The sequence below is a fragment of the Chelonoidis abingdonii genome, chromosome 21 (genome assembly GCF_003597395.2).
Source record: "Chelonoidis abingdonii isolate Lonesome George chromosome 21, CheloAbing_2.0, whole genome shotgun sequence".
In the NCBI taxonomy this organism is placed as follows: domain Eukaryota; kingdom Metazoa; phylum Chordata; order Testudines; family Testudinidae; genus Chelonoidis; species Chelonoidis abingdonii.
The window spans coordinates 9,755,786-9,767,839 of record NC_133789.1 but is presented as its reverse complement, the minus strand read 5'-3'; positions in this window follow the sequence as shown (position 1 = coordinate 9,767,839).

The window sequence follows — 12,054 nt, the reverse complement described above, 5'->3', positions numbered from 1 at the left end:
AGTATTTCGGTATTAGTGAGTTAATCAGTATTTCTCTATTAGAATGTAGGATGGAATGGTAGAACTTTACATTTTATAACAAAATAGACAAGGGCATAATGCTTCTTTATTTGTGGACTCCCAAAGGGTGTCTAGAGAATGAGTTACCCAGATATATTTGTTAATGTTTATTTTCTTTGTCGTGTATTTATGAAGTTAAATATAAAGGTAGATTTTTTTTTAAGCTTTACAGAAAAACTTTGTCAGGCTTGCAACATTTTGTTGTTGGATGTCCAATGGTTGTTAATCCAAAACACTGGATTATTTTCCTTGAGCTAGGCTTACACCTTCCTACACGAGACTTTGAGGTCAAATATTTTTTTCTTCAGCCTCTTGTAATCTCCAGGAGAGAGAGAGAGAACTTTGTGCTTCATTTAGAGAAGAGACAGAATCTTACCCTTTTTTTGCTGTATGAATTGTTAAGTCCACACTCCACTGACAGCTTGCTTTAGATCAAGCAGGCCTGTCTTCTTGCCTGGACTATTGGCAGTGGTGGTAGCTCCAGGTCTAGGTGCTATTGTAATATCTATAATAGCTGAAGGGGACACTCTCCAGTATGATTCCTAGGTGGTAGCTGACTTGTTTTTCTGGCATTTTTAGTTTCCTAGGCACTTACCTCCCTTTCTAATGGAGATTTAATTACTGTCTTTTTTGTGTCCCATAATAGAAGGCCACTAAGTTCTATCCCGGAACCTCACTCCATCTGTACTCTCTCTAGAACTCATTGTCGCCTTCAATTTGATAACAAGTCCCACTAATTCACTTTCTGATCTTCCTTTTTATGATACCATATCTTCCTGCTACTGAACCCTTTGAAGTTGGTGGTCCCTCTTTGCTAAAATTTCTCACCTTTTGGTTGCACTGTCATTCTTCTTCACCTAGACCCTTGTCAAGAGCAGAAATGTTGCAGCCATTATTCCTAACTTACACCACAAACATACGTTTTTGTCCTCTCATATCTCCCTTGCTCTGCAAGATTATCACCATAAGCTCTGGAACACTGTCAGAGTGAGCCAATCATCTGCCAATCAAAAAAACTCTCCCTGCTGAAATCCTTTTTCCTCTGGTAAGTAGAACTGGACAAAGAATCTGCTAGGAAGATACTTAAAACGTGACCCCAAATCTTACAATGGGAGTGGTGCAACAAGATCACCTAGCTGTCTTCACTTTGTTCCACGGAAGAATGCAAATGATCTCCCATGTTGTTGTACAAGAGGGTATACAGCAACATCCCGTTCACAGAAGGTGATGCTTGCCATAGGAAAATATTCATCCCTGACACCAGAGGTGTGTTGAACTGCTTGTTTTTAATGCTTGAAAACAGATGGTATCATCAGCTCCCAGCCTTCTACTGAACCATCTATTTTCTTTAACATGCATGAAAGCAGTCATTTTTATTCCCCCAACACTTGTTATTGCTCTGTATTCTATTGGACAAACATCAGCTCCTCCTACTCTCCACCTCCATTGATTTGGAGTATCGATATTGAGTTGCCTAACGGGGTAGCAGTTACTAACCAGCATAAAGACATCTCTCAGTTAACTGAACAAGCAGTTACTTGACCTCCCACAACTTTAGACACCTTGTGGTTTATAATTATGCTGTAAATTGTTCCAAAGTGTTTTCCGGACTCATGTCATTCCCATAACAACTATAATGCAATCTTTAAGCAAGATCAGAGCAGTACTAGCAGTACACTAGATTTTAAAAGCAGGCTTCTGAAGCTGATAGTTTCATCTTAATTTTAACATTTGCACTATTTTGAACTGCTTTGATTGCTGTAATTTTACTTGGATCATCAGGACAATTCTCTGTTGGGCATAAAAGTGTCTAGAATAAAGATGTGTGGAGCTACTTGAAAACAATTTGAATACTGGGTACGGTATATCTGGGCATTTTGGCATCTCCCCAGCACTGCAGATGTTTTAGCACTTGCTTATTTTTTATTCTGTTCAGATATTTTTCCCAAAAAAGCTTTACCGTTAAAATGTGTTAGGGAGAAAAACAGTCCCATAAGGAAAAACTAGGGTGGACAAAGGTGTTTGCATGAGCAATCAGGCTCAGGTGATGAGATTAAAGTCCTGAACTATCCTGGGCTCAATCTACTGTGGAACACTGAGGCAGTGAATACATAAACTGAGAACAAAACAGTGAAAACTCTACACCAGATTACCCACTCCCAGAGGAAAGACCCACAAGGCCAAGACAACTCAGGAAAGCACCACTTGTGGCGTTTGCTTGGAAGCATCCCCTCTGGTAAGGTGTGGGAGGGCCTTGTGGGAGTTTGCAGGAGGTGAGGTTTCTCTGATGTAGGGGATCACTGGCTGGAGTAGCTGTGGTGCAAGGACAAAGGACTCTCCAATATGGAACAGAGTCCTGTGGCACCTTTTAAGACTAACAGATGTATTGGAGCATAAGCTTTCATGGGTCTTCACTCACAAAAGCTTATGCTCCAATACATCTGTTAGTCTTAAAGGTGCCACAGGACTCTGCTTTTTATAGATCCAAACTAACATGGTTACCCACTCTGATACTCTCTAATATGGGACAGCATATATATGATGGAAGAGCTATACTGCCATTCCCTGAGGACCACTGTAGTTGCTCTGAAGCAGCTATGGAGGGGACTGTACAGGAACTAAGGAAGCTTCCAAAGTGCAGAAGTTTGAGCATTGGCCTACTAAACCTAGGGTTGTGAGTTCAATCCTTGAGAGGGCCATTTAGGGATCTGGGGCAAAAATCCATCTGGGGATTGGCCCTGCTTTGAGCAGGGGGTCGGACTAGATCTCCTGAGGTCCCTTCCAGCCCTGATATTCTCTGATTCAGGAGGAATGCAAAAGAACAGAATGTATTGGTCAAATGAGGTTTTTGGTCCAGACATCCCAATCTTGCAAAAATTGCCATGAAGTTTTTAGTAATCCTAACTAGTCAAGACCAATTTTTGTGGTTTTCAGTTTCCACAAAAATGTTGCACCTTTAACTGCGTAAGAACAATATCTGAAGCCACACGAAGGGTGTGTTGTGTGTTTTTTTTTTTTTATTTATTTATTTATTTTTTTTCTGACTGAAAAGGAAGACTGCTATCTAGTGAATTATCCATGTTTCCTCCAGCCCCAAAACTTTTTTTCCCTGGAAAGCTCCCAATAATTGATCAAGTACTAGTCTAGCCTGACCCTATTTAGTTTGCGAGAGCTCTTGGGATCATAGCACAGGCAGAATGGCTGCAGACCTGTAAGTGTACAAGCATGGTAGTTAATATTCAATGACTATACTGGGTATTAATGTGTGCATTTTGTAGATTCAGTGCCAAACCATCCTGTGGTGTGGTGCTGTCAAATGACAACTGTATTAATGGCAACAGTAAGCGCTGAATAAGAACAGTATTTATGACACTGCCTTTGGATAGAACTGGGAAATAAATACAATTTAAATTCAAACATTTTAATAATAGGCAAAGACCACTCCCTCTTTCATAATAGGAAAATCTTTAGCATATAGCTGATTTTGCAAGCCATAGTGTTATACAAGAGTATAAGTACACACCTATTTAACAATACCAGTTGGGTTAATTAGGAAAAAGATACACTTTAGTTCAATGCCTTTTAAAAATGGAATAAACAACATTCTTTATTCCCTTGAGGGGGAGAGAAATAAAGTGCAAATCCTGCCAGCTGGTCTGTAATATGAGTGTTTTACATGGTGTATTTTCACAGCTGTCTTATCAGTTTCCTAAAATGAATCAGGGTGGAGTGCATAGTTTAGGAATGCCATGAAAAGTGGATTGGGAGATTTGCTGTGGCTTAATGATCATGTCTTCCTGGCACAATGTAGCCAAGCAAGGAGATCTTTGGGAGAGAGGAACAGTGCCTTTGAAACATTCTCACACAACTGGGTAACAGATTTAAAGTCTGAATTGAAGTATGTATCTAGTCACGTGAAACAATTATTGTGGATTCTTCTATGAAATTTTACTCTTAACAGTGGTTTCCAAAAACAATGTACTTCCTTCTATCCTGCTGCAAGGTCCAGTTCTGCCAGGTGCCATGTGTGTCTCATTCTCATTGATTTCAATGGGAACTGAGGGATTACAAGACTTTGCAGGTGGCGCACAGCGATTTGTGAGTTTGGCGATGTAATGTTTTGTTACTTTAAGCCTTGCTTATTTAAATTGTTCTCTAAAGGCCAGACCTGTGGCAAAACTCCCATTGACTTCAGTGGGTTCAAGATTAATCTACAAAATATGGATACAGGGAAAATAGCCTTTCAGTACTGTTTATTTGCAGTAAGAATGATTGTGCTGTTTCTGCTTCTGACAAGACTCCACAATTTGCCTGGGGAGTGCTGCTGTTCAGTTAATGAAGATAATTTATTCAGACTACTGTCCTTGTCTTGTGCTTTGGATTTTGATTCAGGCAAGAAATAAAGAAAATATGTATTGATTTATTATAGGATTTGAAGGGGAGACATACTCTGTTGGTAAAGAGTTTGACATGTTCTCTTCACACTGTTATAGGTTCATGAAATATATAGGGCTATTTCAACAGTTGCACTGAACACCATTTATTCCATCATAGCTAGGAGTTATACTGTATTTGGCAGAAATAAATTGAAGGTGGTGGTGGTAGTACAATATTGGTTGTAAGGTTATTCTTACCATTAAACAACTGTATGCTAAGGCCAGCGTGCAGTTCTCATCAATAGGAGAGTGGTTTCACACCACTGTTGGAGTCCGGCAAGGCTGACTTCTTTCGTCCACGCTGTTCAACATCTACTTGGAGCACATAATGACTGATGCCTTAGAAGATCACAGATGCACAGTCAGCATTAGGGGGGCAAACAATATCAAATCGGTTCGCTGAGGACATAGATGGTCTGGCAGGCAACGAAGATGAACTTGCCAACCTTGTGAAACAATTGGATGAAACCTCTACAAAATATGATATGGAAATCAGTGCAGAGAAAACAAAGCTGATGACAAACGTGATGGGATCAGCTCACATATCACTGTCAGTGGACAAGCGCTGGAGACAGTGAAACAGTTCAAGTATTTGGGGCAATAATCGCTGATGAAGGATCCAAGGCAGAAATTTGAGCAAGAACTGCACGAACGGCAGTGGCAAAGCTAAAGCAAATTTGGAGGAATAAGAACATCTCTCTGGAATCCAAACTGAAACTGCTGCATACATTGGTCATCTCCATTTTTCTGAATGCATGTGAGAATGGACCCTTATGGCAGAACTTGAATGGAAAATACAGGTAGTAGAGATGAGATGCTCAGGATCTCACAAAGTATCTCCTACTTTGACCATGTCACTAATGAAGAGGTCTGCAACATCATCACCCAATGTGCTGGGTCATATGAATACCTTCTGATGACTGTGAAAAAGCACAAGCTGAAGTTGTACAGCCATGTAACAAGATCTGGCCTATCCAAGATCATCCTCCAAGGGACAGTACAGGGGAAGAGAAGAAACGGTAGACAGAAGAAGAGGTGGATTGACAACATAAAAGAATGGTCTTTGGAGCAACCTCATTAATGAGCAACCAACCAATTGTCTCCACCCTGATGACCATGTCAGTGCTTGAGTCTCTGCAAAGTCCAATGTGGTTATGGGAGAGAGGGTGGTGGTGGTGGTGATGAAATTGAATGAACCAAAGCGTTTTCCTTTTGTGAAAATTGGCTTCAACCAGCCACACTTCCAAAATACAGTTTATAAGACAGACTTTCGTCTTATTAAACTTTAAATATCTTGTCTTACCTTCATTAGGTATTGAAATGGTCCTAGTTACTATGGTATCTGATGCCTCACAAGCTTTAATGTATTTAGCTTCAACATTTTCATAAGGTAGGGAAATGCTGTTATCCACATTTTACAGATTTGGAACTGAGGAACAAAAAGAACAAGGTCACATGGGAAGCCTATGATGGAACAGGGAGTTAAACATGGGCATCTGAGTCCATAGCTAAAACCTTAAACACTTAGTTAATTATTCACCATCTTTATTTCATTAATTTGTAAAATGTGTGTAGTCTTAAGAATTCATGGTACAGGATGATCGTAAAACATTTGTTATATTTAGATATTACTTGTGCTCGGAGTGGATTCTGATTTGGTAGTCTTACACTCATTTTGTACAGGGCTAAGCTATTACGTTAGGTACAGAGCACTGGAGAATCAGGCCCATTGTGTCTTTGATATTTCAGAATTTTGTATTCTGTGGAGGTCTCCTATTCAACTATTAGCCAGGCCCTTACTGGTTTAGCTTCTGAGAGGACTTCAGATCACAACCCAAGAGATTTAGTTGCCGTTGGTAGAAAGATTTGTGTTTCTTTGGGGAAAGAGCCTGGCTTTACATAGTGTACATAGATATGACGTAGCTATTTATATGACCTGTTCAACAGCGACCTTACCAATTTCTGGTTCAGAAATTATTACTTTGTTTCTGAATAAACATAAAGGTTTACTGAGACTACCCAAAGCTGCATATTTGTATGTATTAAATGGACAAATTTATCTTTTTGCAACTTGGATCACCATGTTTGAGAAGAATCCAGGTGCTGTAGAAAGTGATGTTGGTAACTCAGCAGATGCAGTGACTACCAGTAAAATCTCTTTAGTGGCCGTTTGCAGTAATTAAACATGGTATCTATACCAAGTACAAAGAATATTGTGACTACGTCCGTAACATTAATAAAGCAAAAGGCACAATTAAAAAGATGTTTGTGATCCCTTTATGTAATCCTCTTCTATCTCTGTTAGTGCTGAAAGAATACCCCAGTGTGATGCTGGAGGTGCCTTATTTCAGATGAGATGTTATCTTGATCACGTGTAATCATTAAACTCCCATGGTACCTTTTTCAAGAGTAAAGGTATTAAACCTGGTGTTCCTGCCAAATTTTGATCTGCAAAAATACATTCTATCGCTCTAAATTCCCTCTGCCTCTTAATTAGATACATTCTTCTTCCTTTTTTTAACCCATTCAATAATGGGAGCTTTGTTAAAGGACTATGACATTTCACCTTGGGGCTGATACATATCTCTGTTTTTCTATCTAATCTATCCATAAAGAGAGAACATCAGAGAGAGTTATGTAGCACTTTGAGGTGGGGAGGATGGGTTAAATAGCTGTGGGATATAATTATCCTACATAGATTATATTTTTATCTCCTGCTACCAAAACAAACATTAGATTACATTACATGACATCCTTTATCACACCCAGTCATTCATTGCACTATTATTCTTGTTGGCAATCCTTTGAGAACCAAAAGCGGGACCTTTTCTCTGGAGGACCTCTTGCTGTGGAGTTCAAACCCTATGGAGGATGCCCAGAGCCTCAGATTACTGACCTCCAGAGTGCAGTGCAAGGGTAATCTTTTGACCAAATATTTGCTTTAACTTGGGTTAAAACTGGTGGTGTTTTTCTCTCTCCATCTACTGGGTGATGGAAATGGGAGTAGCTATTATTTGCTTTATATTGTGGACATGATTGCTTGATGTTGAATATATTGATAGAGTAGCACTGTTGCACATAATCTCCCAAATTCTTTTTCCTAGCGTGCAAGTAAGTTTTTAGTCTCTGGTTATACAAGGATTTGGGGAGATAGAGCTGTGGAAGCAGAAGTTTGCTCTTTGCACTGGTCTCGGAATAGAATCAATTCTTGAAGCAGAGTTGCTGTATGGGAACCAGATTACCAGATATTAGTACTGGGCTGAGATTCCTGAAGGAAGGTATTGCTTTGTATTCTAGTTGATCATCTTGTTCCAGAACTGGTGAATGTGTTAAATCTATTTATGCTGAGAATTTACCTAGCCTCCATGTCGCTGATTTCTCCTCCAGTGGAAAGATAACTTGCAAGGCCCCAGCATCTGCTACCACTCAGCAGAGGGGCAATCCTGTTGTCAGAAGAGAATGCTATTGGAAGAAGAGACACAATGTGCCAATTTGCATAATTAATCTTGAAATTTGCATTTATTTAGATATATACAAAAATAAAGAAGCACCTATCCAAGGCTCCAGGGTAACTAAACAGCTTGCAGAACAAAAATCCTCCCCCGCCACCTTTACAAATATAATTCCAGCTGTTTGTCCTTTGTCTCGTACTTCAGACTGCAAGCTTTGGGACAGGGATTGTCGTCTTATCCTGGGTTTGGTCAGGACCTGGCACAATGGGGTCCTTGTCTGTGACTGAGACTTCTGGGTGTTATGATAATACAAATAATTTCTCTAAAAACCCACTTCCATAGCAGTCTACACAAATGGATGCACCTTGCAGGTCACCAAACCTGGGCCATTTTGAACTGATGGAGGTGGGAGGGAAGTTCATATCCTGGTATTTAAGAATACATTGTTAATTTCAGATCAATTCTAATATTATTTTTCTTCCTTAAATGTTTACTAGGACTGGATTGTATCTTTCTTAACTGGGTAGATATGGGAGGTAAAATCTATATTTTCTTACATGTTTTAATTACTCACACTTCCTAGAGTCAAATATGGAGGGATGTTCCTATGGCATACGTTAAAAAAACCTACACACATTAGTCTTTGTATCCTGATGTAAGGATTTCAGATATCTAAGAAACAACATCCATCCTTCCTCCCTCTTGGATCAGAATGAGATAGAGAATGATGCTGCAGACCCCCAGTTCAGTCCCCCTTGTCCTGTCACTCTTTTTATCCAGAATGGAATAACTTCAACAGCAGAGGCTGACTGAACCCCACAGCAGATCCGCTAGCTCAGTGCAGAGGAGATGCGTTGTGGGGCATGCGCATCCCTCCCCGATTTGCTGCTTGGCTTGTACTGAGCATGGTCACACAGACTGAACTGCCTCAAAAACACTGCTGAAGCTAGCTGCCCTCACTCTGCTCCCCTCTGCACTATCAGCAGGCATGATTCATCTCCGGCTAAGTGGTTAGAATACTTTACTTTTTGGAGAGGTAGGACTTGAACAAGAGTCTCTGTTCTCCCCCCATTTGCAGCGATAAGGGAATTGAACCAGTCTCCAAAGTTACAAGGTGGACGATACCACCTTCTCCAGTTACATTTTGAATAGGGACTGGATCCAATAAGTAGGCCCTGCATATGACTTAGGTGGCTGAACTTCTATTTTTCCCCTCATTCGTGGCTCATTCTGGAGCTCAGGCAGTAGACAGGCATTTGAACGCATAAAGGGAGGCAGCAGTGTGCATGCCCAGAGGCTGAAACACAGGTGCCTAGGGAAATTTTACTTTGAAAAGTTAGGCATTGAGTGAATTTAGGAGTTTTGTGGATTGCAGTGGAGCCAAAATTGGGACTTAGATGCAGAAGTCTTGGGTTATGTGCCTAGGTCTGAAATTTTAGGTGCCTATGGAGATGTCTACAATACAGTAGACTAACTACAGCAGTATCAACAGAAGGGGTTTTCCTGTCCTGTAAGTAATCCCCTCTTTGAGAGATGGTAGTTACATTGATGGAAGAAGTCTTGTGTTGACCTGTCTGTTTCTACAGTAGGCACTGGTATAGTCCTAAACTGCAGCCTCTCCCTGCCAGCCTGTTGTCCTAACCTTGTCCCCTATGCTGTGTGTGGGGGGCACAGTAGTGAACTAGAACTGGAATGCTTAGGTCAGCCTACCTATGGTGCCCAGGGTACAATTTTTTTCATTGCTCTGAGTAATGTAGCTAGGTTGAGCTAATTTTTAAGTGCAAACCTGCCAGTCTCTTTCTGGATCCCACTCGATGCCCTTACTGTCACCCCCGCCCCATGTTCCAGCTCTGCAGTGGGAGCAGGAGCTGGCCTGAAGCGACAGGGCCTCCCTTTCTTATGCAATATCTATGTCTGGAAACATGCTTTACTTTTTTTCGGAAAAAATATGGGTAGCTATCTAAAGCAATTAACACCACATCTGAGAATATTTTCTTGTAGGTTGAAGTATTATTACTCCTAAACACTGTAACTGCAACAGTAGGCAAAGTGTGTATTTGCCATGCAAGTACACCTTATAAGGGGAAAAGGAATAATTCTGGTTACTTATTCACTTTTAATATGTGTGGACTCAAGACTGTAATGTGACATGAGACAATTATATAGAAATAATTACAGAATGCACTTTTGCTGTAGAATTAAACAAAGGATTTTTGGACGATTTTCCTGATGTTTTTTAAAAAGTGCTACTGCTGTGCTGTTTTAAATTATATTATTATTTTGTTGTTTTGTTATTAGTCAGTGAAAGATGACCCAGTCAGGAGGCAAAATCCAGGGACTTGAATGCGTGTGCACCCAATCTGATAGCTCCTTTTCCAGAAATTGGAGGAGGTGGGCTCTAATGCTACTAGCCAGAAGTTCTCATGTACTAAATAATAAAACTAGTGTAGCTAAACTTTGTTTTTAACAGTTTCAAACTAACTGGGATTGCTTCTACTGTAATTCTTTTGTACAAATAATTCAGCTTAGAACTGCAGTTCACCCTGTTGCTTAATTTATTTGGTCATTAACTTTGGCACCAGGGACAGATGTGATGTGATGCTCTTAACCTTTCTGCAGTCAGATGGAGGCAAGTAATCTGCACCTAGAAGCTTTGACAATACTTCCCAAGAGAGTATAGTATACTTACAATTAATTTAATTAAGGGGAACACGTTTTATGCTGGGACTAGAAAGAAGGTTTTACTGATAAATAAGATTAAACTTTCTTGATTATTTTCAGAGTCCTGATCAGATGAAAAATCCAATAAAACTGTGTCCTTTCTTCAGTTAATATTTTAGTATTATACCCTAGGGAATTTTTTAAAAATCCATAAAAGCAGCAAAGAGTCCTGTGGCACCTTATAGAGTGACAGATGTATTGGAGCATGAGCTTTCGTGGGTGAATACCCACTTCACCAGATGCATGTAGACATTAAAAATGTAGTTTACTTTACTTTTCACTAGTTATGCTCCTTTAGTATTTGCATTTCACTCAGCTTGGCCAATAAAATAATGCAAATTAAGTCTCTGGATTTCATGATATGGCTCATTGTTTGCAGCATTTTGGTTACAATATTTTGCTAAGTGTTTTAATTAGACCTTGAAAATAATTTGATGTCTTTGCTTTGTTATAGCTTGTTTTACAAAACCTAAACATAGGGACAGCTGTGAACAGTGAGCATCCCTCTTACATTTTAAAGAAGGGAAGTTATTAGATAAAGTCTCTAAAAATAACAGGCACCAGATAAAATGTGATGTTTTCACAGTAGGATAGTTGTCTTATATAAACAAGTAGCATCCTATATATGGTAGACAGAAGGTTCTACTTACAGTGAGCTGTACATAATTCATTGAACTTTATAGCTGTAGAAATTTATTGTATTTCCCCTGCCTAACCATACCATCACTGAAAAATTCCTTCTTTCGTTCCTGGTTTTTTCAAAAAATCAGGGTTTAAAATGAAAAAAAGCTTTAAGGCCTTCTGTCCTCTTGGAGGAGCTGAAGGACAGATAAGCTGTTGAAGCTCTAGCCCTAAAACTAGAATTCACCCAAAAACTCCTGTATGCATGCCCTGCCTCTATGAAATCTCTCTCCTTTGCTGGAGCCTGAATCTTCCCTCTCAGTCACATCCTTCCCTTTTGTTGGTTCAGTAGTAGTTATTTTTTGACAGCAGCAGTTCCAGCTCTGAACAATGCATTGTAGGAAAAATGCATCAGATGCATTCCCTACAACACACGCTGCATAGTCCCCCACCTTGCAGACAACACGTTTTACGTGCGTAATGCATTGTGTACACACTTCCACAATTATAAATCCTTTGGCGAGAGGAAGGAGTAAAAATGCACTGTAGTAACCTAGACAAATATAGGTTTCACGCTAGAGTAGTCTAGTATCCCAAATTCTTCATAAAAGAAAATCTCCCAAGTGGGAACTGTCTCTAACGATCTACCCCCTCCTTGCTGGAAAATTTTTCCTGCCGATTTAACATGAACATCACAACCAGTGCAAGGCTACGACCCGACGGACTTCAGATGAGAGGAGTACACAGAGCGGGCTGCGAACTCC